The sequence below is a fragment of the Pogonomyrmex barbatus genome, unplaced genomic scaffold, assembly GCF_055798465.1.
Source record: "Pogonomyrmex barbatus isolate J1 unplaced genomic scaffold, ASM5579846v1 scaffold2, whole genome shotgun sequence".
NCBI classification, from domain to species: domain Eukaryota; kingdom Metazoa; phylum Arthropoda; class Insecta; order Hymenoptera; family Formicidae; genus Pogonomyrmex; species Pogonomyrmex barbatus.
Window position 1 is genome coordinate 12,850,046 of NW_028297116.1, and position 19,125 is coordinate 12,869,170.

At 31.7% G+C, this 19,125-nt stretch overlaps 1 long non-coding RNA gene across 1 annotated transcript in view; it reads left to right on the forward strand.

Moving 5' to 3' along the window:
• The window catches only part of LOC112552720 (uncharacterized), a 48,799-nt gene extending 41,292 nt beyond the window's left edge, over window positions 1–7,507 (forward strand). Inside the window, exon 2 of the long non-coding RNA XR_003096757.2 lies at window positions 5,932–7,507. This is a non-coding gene — a long non-coding RNA (uncharacterized LOC112552720). The remainder of the gene's footprint in view (window positions 1–5,931) is intronic.
• The last annotated feature ends 11,618 nt before the right edge of the window (window positions 7,508–19,125 follow it).

Genomic DNA, 19,125 nt, shown 5'->3' on the forward strand with positions numbered 1-19,125 from the left:
GTAATCACGATCAAATTTGCTGCGAGTAAATGTCTTCATTTAGATCGAGCTACTCGATAGGTGACCGAGCTTACGTTCATAGGCTGTATATTGGCGCGAGAAATGCTTTCCAGTGGAGTAGTGCGGTGTTTATCGGACCGTATCCCCAACCACATTCTCTACCTGATTCGCTTGCTCAGATCCAGAGGTTACTCGTAATCTCCCAAGCTAGTTTGACCATCACAGTTACTTGCTTCCAACACCCTTACGTTTCTATGGAAATTCCACGACACCGAATGACGTGTCCAGCAACATACTCTGATTTAATTTATGCCAAGCGATATTTGTATTATTCGGTATATTTTATAAATAAATATTAATATACCAACATGTTTATTGTCTATTAAATTAATTATTACAACATTCACTTCTATAAAAAGATTCGTAAATGTTATTTTGCAATCGCGAAGCATTTTATTACCATCGAATTAATTACTACGGTTGATGTATTTATTTAAATAATTTATAAGAGAGAGAGAGAGAGAGACACATATTTTAGCTGCAATAAAAAATTAATGTTATTTAACTATTTTATTTGATCTGTATATGATATAAATTGCAACAGTTTGTACAATTTTTAAAATCTTTATGATATGATGAATATAATGAAAAAAATTATAGATAAAATTTTATCTTTTAATAAATATAAATCTTGTAATAAATTTTTGTAAAATATTGTACTGTAATTAGCACACTTTAAATTATAAAGTTTTGCTTATAAAGCATTTTATTTATTACAGTCTATATTCTGTATATTCTATATATAATCTACAGTGATTGGAAACTAATTATCGATAGTTCATTATATCCACAAAAGTTTACGATATTTAAAGATCTAGATAAGAGATATTGCAATCAAGTGTTTTGAATAACTTGTAATTAATTCGGCTTTTTTTTTTAACAGATTAAGGATCATAAAATCAAGTTTATTAGGATACATCTTAAATATCGATTGATTGAATTCATTAAACTACTGCTGGAATTTAGCAAAACTGTTTAAACTCATAAGAGAATGTAGCATACATTTTTATATTAAAAAAGTTTAATAAAATTTAAAAAATATGCTATTTCACATATAAAATTTACTGACGATAATAATCGATAATAATAATAATTAAGAAATCATTATTTAAGCATCAATATAGAAATATATTGTAGAGTGATGAAAAGAATATTTACAATGATATATTTTGCAGATAAAAATATGCCACATAAATAGCTTACAATTTTTATAAAAAATACTATATACGATTATATATACTAAGTACGAAAGAAAGAGAAGGAGAGAAAATAAAAACTGTAGCAATAAAAGAATTCATGTGAAATAAACGATATAATTTAATCGTTTAATAATTAAAAATAAAGTAATAATTAAATATATTGACTAACTGATTTAATATATTGAAATATATTAAAAAAATATATTGAAATATATTAAACAAAATAACTTCCGTTTTCTTTTTCAATTATTGCAATGATCTGAATTACTTTTGTTACAAGAGAAATAATTTTTTCTGAGGATAAGCTGAGAGAATAGGTTCACAAATAACGCAAATTTCGACTTTTTCAAATCTTTTCTTAATTAACTGTCACGATAATATTAGTTTAATTTCATTTTAATTATTCAATCGTTCAATTTTTCACTAATATTCTAAAATTTATCAATTTAGTTAGTAGTAATTGCGTTTCATACGTTCGAAATACTAGAAAGGCCCCGATGAAAGGCCGTATGATTACGAAAGGTATGTAAACAAGGGATCGAATACACAGACGGGAAATAGTGCGCTGGCATTGGGAGCGAATTCCCATGCGGTAGTAAGATATTGGTTTTCATCCCGCTCGTTTCGGTGCTCGTAACGTTTGATAAAAATGCGTGTTACGCGTTCCAGTCCAGACCCACCTTGGACTGAAAGGGCGCCTGGGGAGCCATACCACGAAGAGATCACGAAAATTTTCCTTCTACCTAGTCTCACTCCAGGTATTTGCGCATAAGAGGGTGACGACCAGACCTATGCCTATAAATACCTATACGCAATGATATCGTTTCTCCGTCGGCAGATTTTTTTTCGAATACTATGCAGACTGATAAAATCCACGATTTCTTCATCACTGTCCATGTTAGATCTTTTCGAACGCGAAAATACGCAAGAAATATTTAGAAAAGTTTTAACTTCATAAAACCGTTTGTGTAATTAATCTTGTTGCTTTGTTAAACAAAACATTAATTTTGTCGCTTTTGTCGATTAAATTTTGCTTTTGTATGCTTTGTTATGAATGTCCTCTAACAAATAGCGATAGAAAAGTGAGTTTTCTACTGCAGATATATAGCGTTCCCAACACGGTTACACGTAAGCTCGCGCCAACACTGGGATTTAAACTCAAGCGTGGAAAGCTTATACAAAGCTCCAAATTTATTGGATGGAAATCCTCTCGGCATGAGCGTGCAAGTTCCCTACAGCAAAGTTGCTCGGGAGGATTAACACTTTCCTATCTCCTCCTCAATGCGTCGCTATTCTCGGTAAACTCTTCTGTTTGCATAGCCTTTTAGTATCTTGAATTTACTAAAGCTCCTAATGAGCATGTTTATATGTCTATATATTTTACAGAAAATATTATTTTGCAAATTTATAATTTTAGCTATTTTATTTATTGCAAAAGTGCCTTAATCTGAAAATACAGGTACAAAAAAGAAATATATATATACATCAAAAAATTCACAAACTTTGTTTGTTGTATTTTTTTTAAGAATGTTTATCATTCACTTTAACATTCTTAAAATTATTTATCAAATATTTTTCTTTGTTTATTCTTTTTAGTTCAACATGTGCTTTTTCTCCCGCCAACCTTAGAAGAAGCTCCTCGTTGATAATAAAAGTTCGCTCTTTTATTTATCCTTATAGTTAAAAAAATAATAAAATAAGTAATATATAATAATAATAAATAAATAAAAAATAAAATAAAATAATATATATAGAAATGATACTTAGTAAACAACAGGCTAATATTATGCATTATAATTCTGAGATCGGTTCGATAGACTGTCGTAGTGTAACCATATGACCAAGCGAAAATTAGGGTCCAATTTCCTCAGGTACACTTACAATTGACATTGGTATATCTTTTGAGAGTGTCAATAATATAACAATTTAATAATATAACTTAATAATATAATTTCCTTAATAGTTTATCGATGCTGCTTTCTTACAATATAAACATATTATGTAATTTATAAATTTTTGTTTATCAAAAAATAATTATTCTGATTGCAGTTGTTTCGCATTTATACAATTACACAAAATTATATATATAAATTATATATATAATATATATAAAATTAGATATATATAAAATATTATATTATATATATAAAATTATATATATAAAATTATATAATATTTATTTCTCATAATATTTACGTAATATTTTATATAATTTCTTGTAATATTAATCTTTTGTATAAATGTTGTTGCAAATATTATAATTAAAAATAAAACATATTAATTTTGATAAAGCTTATATTAAAAGCATAATTTTGAGAAGATTATAGTAATAACAGAGAAAGAGAAAGAGAAGGAGGGGGGATCAGAGAAATGTTTTAAAAATCTTGAAAATATTTTATATAAAATATTTTACATGTATCAATATAATTATAAAAAAGAAATCATTCTATTATCATATACATTAATTCTATTGATTGCGTAGATAATACATATGATAGTTAAAAGAAAACACGCTATACTGATATTACTTTACGTTGAAGTTATTATTACTTTACTACGAATTTATTTACATTATAAATGATTGATAAACTCTTCTACAATGTTACGATATATTGAGTAAAGCAGTGTCGATTGCATTATATTCTGTGCTCCATTTGAATCTGACGATATTCACGTTACGGTCACAGTGCCTAAGTGCATAACCGAAGAATAAACAAGATATAGTCGGCAGATACAATTATCGTTATAATCGTATTTTTCGAAAAGCTTGCACAACCAGCACGTACTCTCCTGACTACCCCCTCGCTTTCTACTTCAACATCCATTCAAACACACAGTCGGCGAAAACTTTCCTGGCGGGATTTGGGAAGCGAGGCGAAAACGCGAGCTTTCCTGCCAAGGAAATACGGCTCTGAGGGGGTTCCCAGGGCAACGCCAACGGCAGCCAGTCGGCATCTCCCGAAGGATACCAGACGAAAGGCGAAAGAGGTATTTCGCGCGGGGAATATTCCTCTAAAGTGTTAAAAAAAGATTTTGCGACATCCACATAAAGTTACATGTTATAATTATTTCTAGAAAACATAGAAATTATTTCGTAGAAATTTTGATAGAAAGAAAAAAGTTATATAAAATCCGTTTCTTGAAAATGGATAAGTTTAGAAGTAAAAGATTCTAAAGAAAAACCTAGGAAGGTTTAGAAGGCCCGGAGGGATAACTGGATGGTTGGAGATAATGGGAATTTTGAAATTGGATTATCAATCTTCGAGCTTCTGGACGTCGGGCTTAGAATTGCCCCTTTTCATATCCAGTATTAAGATTCAGAGTGAATTTTTCCAAGCCATGGTTCTTTTCTATATTAAAAAAGAATTAAAAGTAAACTGTAATTAGCTCTCTTCTCTTCTTTCTTGTTGAATTTAATTATTAGTTTTGAAAGTTAAAACGCGGTTTTTACCGCAAAATCCGCAGAACGAAGTTAGCACAAAAAACTAATATGGCGAGTTTGAATGACTCAGCGTTTATCCGAGGTAGTTAATTCCCACGAATAATATCTTCTATTTGCCATAAACGAGATTGTATATCAGACCGCCTACCTACCTGCCTTTTCTTTTCTCAAAAGGAAAAAAAAGGAACGGCGTGACATTTATGGAGTTAACATTTCTAAAACTTGTCGGTCCTCATACGATGGCCGGGGAGTGAGAGAGGAATGGAGGAGAAGAAGCGGGCAAGAGAAACGCAGAAGCAAAAAAGATAGAAGCGCCGGAGCGAGTTGGGTGGACGGGGATAATGGCAGTCTTGGAATTGCATTATCAATCTTCGGTCCTCTCGGCCCCTCGGCACCACCTCGCCCTACGGGCACTACGCTCGACTCCATTCCATTCCATTCCACCCCTTTTCCACCCCCTTGGACTATCCTGGAAACTCTCGCGGTACCATACCCCTCTTCTCGTACCAGGGAAACCCCCCCTCCCCCCTCCCCCCGTCAAACACGGCGCTTCCCAAGCTACGTTGCCGCGCAAGCTCTGTCCCCACTTTCTTGGCGCATGACGCTCCATTCCCTTGGATGTATATGCATGGTATCCTCCCTTCCAAACTACCACCTCCCCGGATTCACCTCAGTGAACATTTGTATTGCATTTTGTATAATATGCATGCATGTTCATCCCAAATGAAATTATTTTGATGAACAGTTCACTTTAATGCATCTCTTATGATATAAACAGCTGTGAAACTTTGAAAAATATGCACTTTAAAAAATATTCCATCTGTATTAAAAATAACCGAAAATAAAACGCTGGGTAGATAAATGATAAATGCTAACTTTCTATGATAAGTAACTTCTTGAATTACTCTTTTCATTAAAGTTAGTCAATTATTATCGAATTTTTTGTAAATTTTTTACGATAATAATTTACAATAGTAATTTTTTGTAATCTTTTTATGATAAATATTAATCAAAAAATATTTGATCACGTTTTTGATTTCGCTTTCTATAAAATTGAAGCATATGCTACATGTTCTTAGAATACATATATGTTCTATAGCTCGTAATATTGAAATCGAAAATCTTATAACCATCATAACATTGAAAGAACTGACGAATTGACAGAAGAGCGTGTGTCAAAATGTGTACGATATGATCGAAAAGTGAGACTAGATAAAATCTTCTTTCTAGGAATGGCAGCAGTCAACCTTATTGGCACCTTCATTCAAGGATGAAGACGAAATGACGACGGGTGAAAGGACGAATCGGCAGGGGGAAGAGTGCCTTTCTTATCCGTTCACAAAATGCCGCGGCCAAGCTACGAAGTCGATAGCGTATCGCTTTCCACGGACCCAAAGGTTACCGAATCGTTCTGAGACTATCTTAATGGCAGGATAGATCGTTTGATACTATGGCCAAGTCGTAAAGGCTATTGCTCTGCCCTCCATCCCTTCTTCGATACCCCTTTTCACTCCGCGCTCCCTTCTGCGTTCCGCAGCTGAGAAAGCTGGCTTAGCGCTACCCGAATGCTTCTACCCTCGTGCCTCTATACGCACCTCGTTCATACCCTCAGAAATGTCGACATAGAGTATTGGTATACTCAATCTAATCCTATTCAGTAGGACATAATTAATTATCGTCGATATCCTGGATTATTCTCTAAATCCGATTAAGTAATGCATATATACTAGAGATATATCTCAAGAAACTTATTATTTTTCGTTACTTCTGTGATTACATCTCTGTCTATATTTTTTCCTGTCATGAGTAATAAGATTTATAAACGAATATCGTAAGCATTATTATCGATTTAATTCAATCATTTCAAACATAGTTTATATTGTATCCTTACTTTATATTTTCACAATATTATTTGCAAGAGTTGTAGTTTAAACATGATGATGTGTATGAAAACTTAATAGAATATCGGAAACTCAATAGAATATAATAGATTCGACAAGAAGAACTGCTATTAAAATAAATTAATATTTCCTTTCTACCTTCTATTCTGACATTTATATGTATATTCAGAACAATGCGACCAACATGTAACTTAATTAAGCCAACGACGCAAACCCGACCGCGGGTTTGTGGCTACCGTTTCTCTATATCTGTTCTGCGTAATATTATCTAGTCTGTTCCCTTGTTCTCTTCGCAACTCGTAAAATGCCGCAATGTAGCTCGAAATTATATTTGTTATGTTATATCTACATTTACATGTACATTTCTAGACTGTCTATTTTTACATTTATTATGCTTTTATGCTTTTGAGAAATATCAAAAAGAAAAAAAAAATTAACATCTAATGTTAAAACAACCACTTTAGAATTAGAATTCTTCGGTGTTAGAATTATTTGCTAATTCTAAGAAAAGAATTTTCTTTATCTTTAAAAAACATTAATTTTTTTAAGTTTTTTTATAAAACTAAATTCTTTTTAATTCAAATCTATAAAATCATAAAATAAGACAAAGCTTTTTTATTTTTATTTTTTTGTAAAGTTTTGTCTTCTAAGGTCCTACTAAAAAATTCAATTTTATTTTTGATTATTTATTTTAACTTTATAAATAACATGTATAAAATGTTAATATTTATGTTTTCTATATGTGGGATAATTCTGAAATTTCTAAAATAAAATTCAAGATGTACGTGTGTGTGTGTGCGTGCGCGCGCGTGTGTGTGTAAAATATATGTATATTTCCAATTTTCTCATCATCAGAAATATGTATATGTATGCAAATATATGCAATTATGTGTAATTACATGCAATTATATTCATCTTATATAAATATATCATCGTTAAAAAAAATTGTAATATAATATAAAATAATATGATATAAAATAAAGATTAGAAAATATTAATATCTAACATTACATAAAATAAATTATACGAATAATTAACGAGAATTTTATAATTACGAAAATTAATATTCAGAAAATAATAACGAAAACAGATATTAGTATCATGCAAACATTATTCTGCATTGTAATACGGCATAGCAAATCTATTACTACACATTTATATTTTACTACCTGTAAGGATCGTTTCATGTTAAATGGTAAACACATAAGAGGTGTTAAAATGTCAGACGAGGTGATAGATAGCATCCGCAGAATAGTTCGCATAACTGTCCGATTAAAAGTAACGATTCACGCGTAAATAAAATTTATGACCAATCTTATCGTTGCTATTTAGTTGACGTTCACAAGTCGGCGCGACCAAACGGAGATGCTGAAGGGTGCCGACGATGGCGTACTCTCTTAGCCCGCCCCTGTCATTCAAAAAGGTGTCAACGGCAATAGCTTTTACGAGATACTTATTAATTGTTACTGCGCTTTTACGACGGCATAAAAGCGCGGGCTACGACCATTTGAGTGGGCACAGTGCTGTAAGGGGGAATCCTCCGATGGATTATTACCTCCGACGATGTGTATATACTTACACATACTCGGGCGCGTGCCGGTTTTCTTCATCGATTTGAAGACAGGTTCAGATAAAAGAATATAAAAATACATATACGGATTAATGAATAAAATTGTTAAATCCTTCTCTATAAAGTAAACAAGCTTTATAAAACATTTTCGTTATTTTTCGTTATTTTGTTTTCTACGAAATTATCTTTTTGACGCATCTTTTTTAAAACGTTTCTTCAAATTTAGTTTTTCATTTCAAAGAAAATGATTTATTTTTTGTCATATTTTTATTTAAGAAGCCTGCTCTATTAATATACACGTAATTTACACAAAAAATACTCAATTAGATAAGCTTCTTCAAATGATGCTTCTTAAGTGTAATGACTGTTAATGACTGTTATTTATATAAAAATTAATATATAATATAGTATTTCTAACTACAAAATATCAAGTCTCATTGTTAATATCTATGTAAGTAGATTTTATCACAGAGCCCACATCGAGCATCTGGTCTTGCGCTATAGCACGTTGTGCTGCATCCTTTTAAGGGGTCTACGAAAGTTGTAGCACGTTTTTGAAGTTGCTAACTAAATATGCGCCTTGCACAGAAATCACATCAAAATTTCTAAAATTGATTAAAAAAATTCTTTATATTCTTAACTAAAAGAATGAATTTTCAAGTAGAAAAATGTAATAAAAATATATTTACTACAGAAAGTTTCACACAAAAATATATATTTATGAAACTTTCTATTTCGTAATAGTTAATTGCTCACGGACTATAGTTAGATTATATCCATGAGCTGCAATATTTTTATTTAAACGTTAACAATTAACGATTTACCTTCTTGCATCAATAAATTATTACTGTACAAAAAGAATTTTATTGAATAGTCTAAAAATTTAATCAGGATATAGATCGGAAAAATAATTTTGCTGAACCATTAAAACCATTATGTAGGACATTCAAGCATGATGATAATATTATAAACATTTTTTTATATTTTGGCAATATATTAATTTGAACCTTTTATATATTATGATTATTTTGATAATCCAACAAAATTATTTCAAGTCTATATTTAGTCAAATATTTAAATCCTTCAGCAAAATTGTTCTTTCCGTATAACTACAGCACTATATTGCATTACTATATCATCTTTATCGCTATTACTATCTTTTATATTTTCTTTCTTAAACATTACTGGTCAAATTATTAATATATCTTATTATATTCTGAATATCTAAATTTGCGAAGACCAAAAGCTAAATTGCGTACTTGCGCCGAGCTTCACGCAAACGGTAACGACTTACATTTTCATCGAATTATTTCAAGACGGAAAAGCATTTCGTGGAAAATACACAAAGCCGCATGCAATAAAGAAGAAAAGAATGAGCAGGCGGAAGTGTGCATAGCGACTTAAATGATGCGAATGTTAGGAGTTGGATTCTTGAGGACCACGCGAGAGTCCGGGTAACATCGTCGGGTAGCGATGTTGGTGGGTGGTGACGTAGTCTAGGCTCTGAGCTTTGGATAACGACTGCGGAAAGACGACGGCATTGCCGGGGCGCAAGTAAAAGAGAGTTTTTCTTTTTCCCCCGGATCTCCACTCTTATCCCCGCAGTCTCACCGCCGCGGCTTATCTCCCTACTAAATCCAGCGATTTTAATACGCGTTTCTCGGCAATTTCCGCGCTACACATTCCACCACCGACTTAGCACCCCTCCACGGCACGAAACCCAAGGTGCTATGCTCTCGTCTTCTTCTTTCTACCGTACTTTCCACCGCTGCTTCCCACCCGAGGTTCCCCTTCTTTAAACGAACTTTATTTTTACGGTGCTATTTAAAGCAATTTCTGATTTCCCTTAATTCATTACGGCGCCGTTCCCTACAGCCCTCTTAATGCGCCTGGGCACTGCTAGCATTTCTCATTCTTCCCCGCGCGATACGCGTGTGTTTGGAATTGCTAGGTTGAGATTTTTTACGACTCGAGTCTTCACGGTGGTAATGTCGGGTGATTCTGCTATCATCAGAAATTACATATCTCAATTACTGTCACTGTCTGTGCCACATATTTTTATGCGATGTCATATGGCAATAATTGACATGCGATTATAATTCTCAGATATCTAATTTTAAATGTATAGAATACATTTATATAAATGATAAGTCTTAGGTTATGTTATTATTTAACTGTATTGTGTAACATGAAACTGTACATAGTATTGCGATAAATTTAAAAAGTCAATAAACTTGCCGTCAGTTGTCTGCCTCGAGGATACGACAATCTGCGTAAACTTTCTTCCCGCAAAATTGAGTCGGATTTGAGTTATTGAATGGCGTTCATCCCTTGGGAAGAAATGGCCCTAGTCTAACAAAACCTTCGCTGCTTTCCTATATCTATTCTACACCCTTCTTGCAACACATCTATTGCCATTACATGGAAACAGGGAGAAGAAACTTATAAATAAAAGAAATAACAGAGCGAGTCGTAACGACCGATTATGATCCTTCTATCTCACTTTGATTTGAAAAACAATAATAACAATCGATTGTTTTAAAGTCATTTCATTACTCTGTTCATTGTTTCTGCGATGTTGTAATAATGACTATCTGTTTTCAAAAACATTATTATCATAGAACACATAACATAAATATCACAGAAAAGAAGATATTCATTACATATTCATGTCTATTTTGTTACAGTGATCGAGAGCTCAAGAATTTTTCTTTTTACCTATATAAATTTAACCATACATGGCAATTACTCGTGCAGGCTATAACGGGTAGTTTAAGATCAAAAATGAAAACGAATCTACCCATCGGCTATAAAGGTGAAGAAAGAACAGTACAGGTAGGTAACGCGATAAATATGATTTTTGTGTGAAACCGGCTGGAAGATTCGGGATTTTATCATCAGGGGTGGTCCCCGTGCTCGTACATCACGCAAAGAGAGTTCTCCGCTAGTCGTTTGGCTCCTCCCTTCAGCCCGAAAGACCCACGACGAGGTCAGCGATACATGGACAGTCAAAGACATTCAAAGTCCCATGATGTCGTTCGTCACTTCAGCCCTTCAAAAGGGGACCGACTCTCTCCTTTCGTCTCTTTTGTCCAATCTTGACTCTTTTTCTTTCCAATGCATCTTAATCTAGATATACCCGGCCTCTGATCGACCGGTACCATCTCAACTAACAACTAATTGCCTGTCTTGCTCGAATCTTTCCTCGCCGTTTCTTTAACGCTTCCCCTTTCCTTCTGTCTCATCTCACGTGTCTTCATAAGGACCGACCAGTTTCTATATGCTCGTTATTTCGTCGTTGTGAGTTGATTCTCTTTTTCTCTCTTTTTATTCTGCCGCTCTATTTATGGATGGCAAAACGAGCAGACAATGCGCGATAATGAACTAAGTAATCTCCGTAACTAATCACTAATGTAACCGATTAATCAACCGCTCTTAACGACTTCGACTGGCCATCGAAACTGTCCACTCACCTAATTTGCCATTTGTCTGTTTACAATCGCTCGATTCTTAATAATTGCTCGATTCTTTTTAATTGCATGATGAACCACATATATATATATATATATATATATATATATATATATGCGATATGAATTTTAACACGTTATTATAAATTACTCGTCTATGAAATTTTTTAAATTAGTATTAAATTATATTATTGCAAAAGATATATAAATAAAAAAAGACATGTTAATTCACAAATGTGAATATTATCATAAAAATATAAATAATTAGAAATCCAATATATATTTATATCACTTAATTAATTGTAAATAAATACGTGTTGATAAATTTAAATTTTATTTAAATTTTACTGATTTAAATTTTATTTACAGTTTTAAAAACTATTTCATCATATATTCTGATAATTTAATTTAAAAGGAATTTAATTGGAAAGAAAAAAAAACGAATAATGTCAGTATTGTTGTAAGTCTCGAGAGTTTATATTATCTATTGTCCCTTTCTCGGTCGGTACAGCGATAACACCACCGAGATTCGCCCAGATTTACGAATCAAGTATAAACATTGAGGAGATTACGGGAGAGCTCGTTTTAAGTTTTAACGAGATCCCCTCAGCGCGGTGTCGGCGGCATTATCAAATAATTGAGAGATGTAACTCAGCGCTATCTCGTTGTTCCCTGTGCCCTGTTCTTCTCATTCCTTCCAATATCTCTTTCCTCCTTTCGTTCGCCAACTAGACCAAGCTATGCCGATTTCACGATATTATCTATTTGTTAATTACATGTATCTTATTATAAAAAGATGCATATAATTAACAAATAGATAATAAGAAAAAGATCATGCGCATTGTATAAAAGACAATAATATTCTAAATATATTCTATTAAGGAGTTGCTAACGCAGTTACTTTTATTTGTAGATTTAACTATTACCTTTTATAAATAAATAATTTTTTAAATATTGGTATATATATATATATATATATATATATATATATATTTTATATATTATTATATTATAATTTTATTTTAATATATTATTTTATTTTAATAATTTTTACGTTTAAACTATATATGCAACATTAAATAGAAATTTATTAAATTTATATACACACACATACACACACACACACCACACACACACACAAATTTTTCTAATTATTTTTTTATATGGCATTCTTCTAAAAAACTGATATCAATAATTTTGGTTTTCTTTCGACAAAATAAGTTTCAAAGACAACAATGATATATCATTCAGAATGAATATATATTCATGAATATACCGATTCCAGCGGAACGAAGGTACCGCATCTTTGTGGTGATCCAGCAAAATATAAACAAGCCCGGCAGGCGGTAATGCGTCTCGTATGTCACGCGGAAAGATTAAACAGTTAATAAGAATAAGAGTCTCTTCGTCAGACTCTCCCCCTTTATTCTTCGAACGCGGTTCCTTTCGTAGGTCGTGATACGATAGCAAAGGAGGAAGAGAGAGACTAAATGGTAGGAGGGGAACACTTCCACGGGTGGTTGGAGGGAAATGGCGGCCATCTTTCCCGCGGGCTCTTCTCGAGAACCAATCGCCTCTCTCCTACGGACATTAAGGCGGCAACTCCGGTTGAAGAATTGCCTTTGCCACGTTAGACACATTTTTCTCGCTTTTCCTTTATTCTCTTCTCTGGCTCCAGAAGTCCCGGGACTCTTTCCTCTTCTCCCTTCTACCTCTCTTTCCTTCTCCCTTTTCTTCGCGCCAAAAGGAAACTGCTCTTCTACTATCTTTCTTGTCCTCCGCCATCTACGACGCGCCGTTTCGCATCTCTTATTTTCTTTGTTCAGTCAGACCAAACCCCGTTGCACCCCTAAAGTTTTTTCTTATATATAGCTATAGGAGGGGTGTAATAGTGTTCATCCCTGAAGTGAGCTCCATCGAGCGGCAGGTGGCTGACCTTAATAACGCACCAGAAAACGTTCCACGAGATCTTTCGATAAAAAAAGAAGAGCGCTGCACAGGTACTATATTTGAAACGTCAGTTATGAGATTTACACGCGAAACTTTCGTCGCGGTTCATTGATAGAAATAGATAGGTTGAAAGCAGAAACGAAAGAAAGACTTTCGAACTCTCTTTTATGGGAAAGTTCGAACAATCAATACATTTCACCGAAGATCGTAATAGACATAAGTGGTTTAGGTCACATGTGAATAGTATAATATCAACAACTGCATCTCTATATGTGAAAATCGAATTCGTCACGTACTTGCACATATATGATCTTGATGCAGTAATGATTCATTCTTCACCTTTATTATATTTTGACATGGAATAGAAACTCTAATACTTTTGAGAGCTATAAAAGGAAGCAGATGTGTGTAGTATTGCCCTGTTATTACAATGTTAACTCTAAAGTCATCATAAATAATTTTTCATCAAAGCACAATACGATTGGTTCAGAATGCGGTTATATTTAATTGAATTTAACATGATTTCTTAAGTCGTAATGATGTAATATTTTTTATAAAACAAAAATTATGAGTGTTATGGAAAGATTATAAACTTCTATATTAAATGAAGATTTTCGACGCAAAAATATAAATAATACAGATTATTGCCAACAGCCGTAGTAATCGTACAACGCTTTATCGATATAGAGCGGTTTATTCGTCGTATAGGTTGTTTTGTCGCCACCGTGGGATATTTCCAATTCATGAATGACCCAACTGAACTCGCAACGAATACTCGCTTACTTCGAGTATCTAAAGTCCCTTACTTCGTGAAATGTGAATAAAGCACCACATCGAAAACAATGTTTTATTCATTTAGACAACGAGAGACAATGTCTGTGGAATATAAGTCACAAATAATTTTGGGACATAAATCTTGTACCTACGCATAATATCTGTACTTATACTTAATAATACTGCAAATAAATGAAAATGGTCTCTTTCGAATATGTATGTGTACCATTTATCAATAACCATTATCAATATAATACAACTTATTGCAGAAATTGTAAAGTTAGAAAGTTGTTACAAGTTCATTGTAAGTTATAAATATTAATCTCAACATTGAATTTTTTTTTTATAAAATGTAAAGTACAATAGTATATACATTAGCAATGTAATTGTATTCTTTGCATTATAATAATATTAAATAAAACAACTAAAAATTATTGATAAGTAATTATTGATAAATAAATAAACTGTAATCTTTTTTCTATCACGGTTAACAGTACATAGACGAGAGAGGGAAAACCTTTTTCTTGATTTTATGGCAGGCAACTCGCTCGTGCTATACCGGCAGCACTCCGGCAAAGTCGTCAAAGACTTTTACGAGCGGGCAAACGGGATTTAAAGTGACGATGATGCAACCTCAAGGTGCTCACTTTATCCTTCACGGCCTCATAAATGTAACTGATGACATTGCCAGATACGTTTGACTTCGCATCTTGTCTCTTCAGTTCCGCCGCCCGCAGCGAGCGTGGATTTATTGATAGAAGCACCATGAAATGTCCTCTGTTGATGTTAGTAGCCATAAAAATTTAAGAACCCATTCTAGACTAATTCTTCAATATATTTGCTACCTGTTCCACTAAATCAATATTATCTCTCTTATATTTGATTTATTACTTCAAATTGCTCTTAAGATAATAATAATTTTTATTCAACAATTATTTAAAATAAAAATAATTTAAATATTGAATTATTTCATACATAAAATATATACACATAAAATATATTTGTTATAAAATATTGTTAATAAAAAATATAAAATTGTGAATATTGTAACAGAACTGGATTTAAAATAATTTATTATTATGTTTTTCTTGTTTCAGATATAAAAGATATAAACTCTCAATATTTTTCAATAACTTTGTATTTGAGAAATATCTGATTGAATAATAGAAATGAATATTCGTAGTGCTCTATCATTTATAGAAATACAGTAAAATATATGGGCATATAGTGGCGCCATCTCACAACAGCAATCTTAAATATTGGGAGCTCTGCTTGAAAAGTAAACGACTGTAAGTAAGTATACACGTGACTTGAAAAACAGTTATTGATATTGACTATACACGGTAATAAAAATTTATAATTATAATATGGTCGAATTATTAAAAATATGTACTTATGATTTCAATAATTTATTTGCTATTGTAAATATAAAATTAAATCAGAAAATTAATTATTTTATATTCAATTTCTGTATTCTTTAATATCTTTAAATGTAGATAAAAAAAATTCTTGTCTCTATGTAACATACAAATGTGAAAACGTATAATAAAGTAGTAGACCTGAAAATAATGAAGAATTAACAATTATTTAGATGTAAAAAGTTGATTTTGAAGGGATATTATAATTATAACTAGCTCCATCTATAACCATCCAAAGTTAACTTCAAGCGAAAACTAGTATAATCATAGGAATCTTAATTTCATGAGCAAAAAGCATTTCATTGACAACAGATGGTCAGATCGTCTCTAGAGTATTGTATCCCCATTTGCGATTATGTATTTAAAATGATACCAATTTTTTCTCGTTGATTTGTGATTGAAATAAAACTGACAATTATTATTATTGTAATATCATGTAATATCATGTAAAGAAGTAATAGATAATAAATTTTGTCATAAAACATTAACCTAGTGTAATTATGTTTTGTAAAGCTGCGTTAGTGCTAAGTTGCATGCAACAGTATCTGTTAAAAACAACTGTAAATCACATAACCGTCATTTGTCTTACAAACATCAATGTTTCACAATCTTACGTTTAAATCAAATATATAAAACTTTTTCTTGCTATCTATTAATTATACAATTTTTAAATTATATTATATTTTTATTTAACAATAATGTCTTTATTATCACATGTATTATATATATATATATATATATATATATATATATATATATATATATAATAAATGACATCTTTATGTTAATATTATTTTTAATTAATTTCATGCCTAATTAAATTTTGTGACAATTGAAACATTTGAAGAATATTTAAAAATTATGATATTTAAAATATAATAATTATTAAAATTTTTAAATTTGCTTATAACAATGATTTATCATATGTTGATGTAGACGAGATTATTTAAAAGTATTGATAATTCTCCATTTTATTAATTTTCCACTGGCGATAAGTTAGATTCTAAAACTCTGTAGGCATTGCAGGAGAATTATCTTTCAAGTATTTCATAATATTTTGATATAGTTTAAAACTTGACCGTAAGAGTGAGGTTTCTTAATTTCATGAAAGTGGCAGCAATAAATTTTAACAACTAATTACTAAAAATATTACAGTTTATAATCATTGTAAATTATAAATAACAAATTCCATAAAGATTTTTAGTTCTTTGTTTTAAACAAAATATTATATGTATTTTATTTTAATAATAAATATTTTAATTTTAGATAAAATAAATTATTTTAAAGTTTAGAATAGATTTTGTAATAAAATCTAAAAATTTATAATATCAAGTAAGAAAAGAATTTCTGACGTTATGCGTTACTGATGCTCTGTAGCATTATTTACAAATATAACCTAACATTGTATATTCGAAAAAAAATTTCTGGTTGTTTAATTAAATATAAATAAGTTTGTATAATGCATAGAATAACGCGTGTAGCACTATTTTAAGAAAAAGACAAATTATATAAAAATCATAAAACTATTTATTAAAAAAAATATAAAACTCAATTTTAAGATTAACTATCAATAATAATTAAAAATTGTATATAAATGTGCAATAGAGTAAGTATTAATACGTAAGTATTAACATATCTAGCTTTTGTTCTAATAATTTTAATGAATGGATAAATTATGATTTGTTATTAAACTATCTGCCATTTGTATAATTTATTTATTTTTTTGTATATTTTTATTTACAGATAGTATTTCATAATTAATCTATACTAAATTTTGAAAAACATATTGTTCAATATGTACATATATTTAATTATTACTTGTTGATAGTAAAAGACATTTATATGTTTTTGCATATAAATGCTAATAAAAATTAATATAATTACAAATTATGTAATATTTTATATTTGTTATCTAAATATCTGGGGATGCTAAAATTGAATATAAATTATTTGGATATTTCTTATACATGTATATTTAAAATCATACTATCTAAATAAAATATCTGAAAAGTATAAATTTTATAATTTTGCTAATTTATATACATTTTGATATAACATAATAAGAAAAAAAAAATAACATTTTTGTCAATAACTTATGCAAGAAGAATGCACGATCGCGTTCCACCCCATTCGCGTCTTCTCTCGATTAAGCAAATATGGATTTACTGCTGGAAACAAATGTGCATCTAGAATAATTCATTAGCATTATGTGCTTGTTGTTCCTAACATTCATTAATACTACATTTCCAATTTATACGAATCCCTCATCACAATTTTCAAGCTGGAGAAAAAAAATCCATATTTAAAGCGTCATCTGATTCGCGTTGTGCTACGATTCTAGCCAATCGTGAACGTATAATGGCCACCATGGAAACGCGTAACTTCGCTTGACTGACACTAGATGTCGGTGGCGTGGTGATCGTAAATCGTAGCGAGATTCCCGCCCATTGCATACCGGTAGGCGGTGCCATGGCATTCCGTGACGTCATCACGTATTCCCCTCCAAATCCCCACTGGCAGCCCTTCCCACTCCGCCGATTCTCTACGGTGATTCCCCTTTTTTCCTCCGCCGCACTCCCGACCATCGTACGAAGAACTCTCCGGTGGGCCACCATCCCCGGTCATCTTCATAAATGCGAGATGGCTGTTTGAAACGGTATTGAGGCTAATTTGAGCAGCGCTTATGTGATACAGTGTTTGTTTATTGCTTACTAAAGCGGCTCGGATTAAATATAAAACAGTTGACAGAGAGTAGACGTCGGGCTAGACGGAGTGGCGCTCATCAGGCAAATGGCGACGAAATCCGACGGACACGTTTGTATGCTCCGAAAAAGCATATGCAACGCTTATTTTTTCTTCTTCCTTATTGCCTTCTTCTAGCTTCCGACGCCGACTGTTCGCAAACTGTGTTTGTTTATCATAAACCTCGCGCTTACAATGCCGGCTTTAAACTACTACCAACGACGCGCGATTCATTAGCATTTTTACGAAACATCAAGCACGTCACTGACTTCGTTGCTGATCTAAAATTTAAATCAGTCGATCTTGTTACATTGGCATTAGATCATTTGTTATGATTCTTAGGTGACTCTTCGGAAAACTTCAATACGAGGGGAAAATTTCGTGTTGTTGTACAGTACATTTGCACCCCTAATCCGAAAATATGTTTCATCTCGGTACATTTGTATCGTATACCTCCGACAATGGAGGATCGAGCGTACCAACATTTTAACCTTTCTCCCCATCGACATTGTGCGTTTATACATATATTCGTACAATATTCCTGGCAAATTGTGTTTATAGGAATAGTGAAACATATTTGTCCCAGAGGAAATATAGAC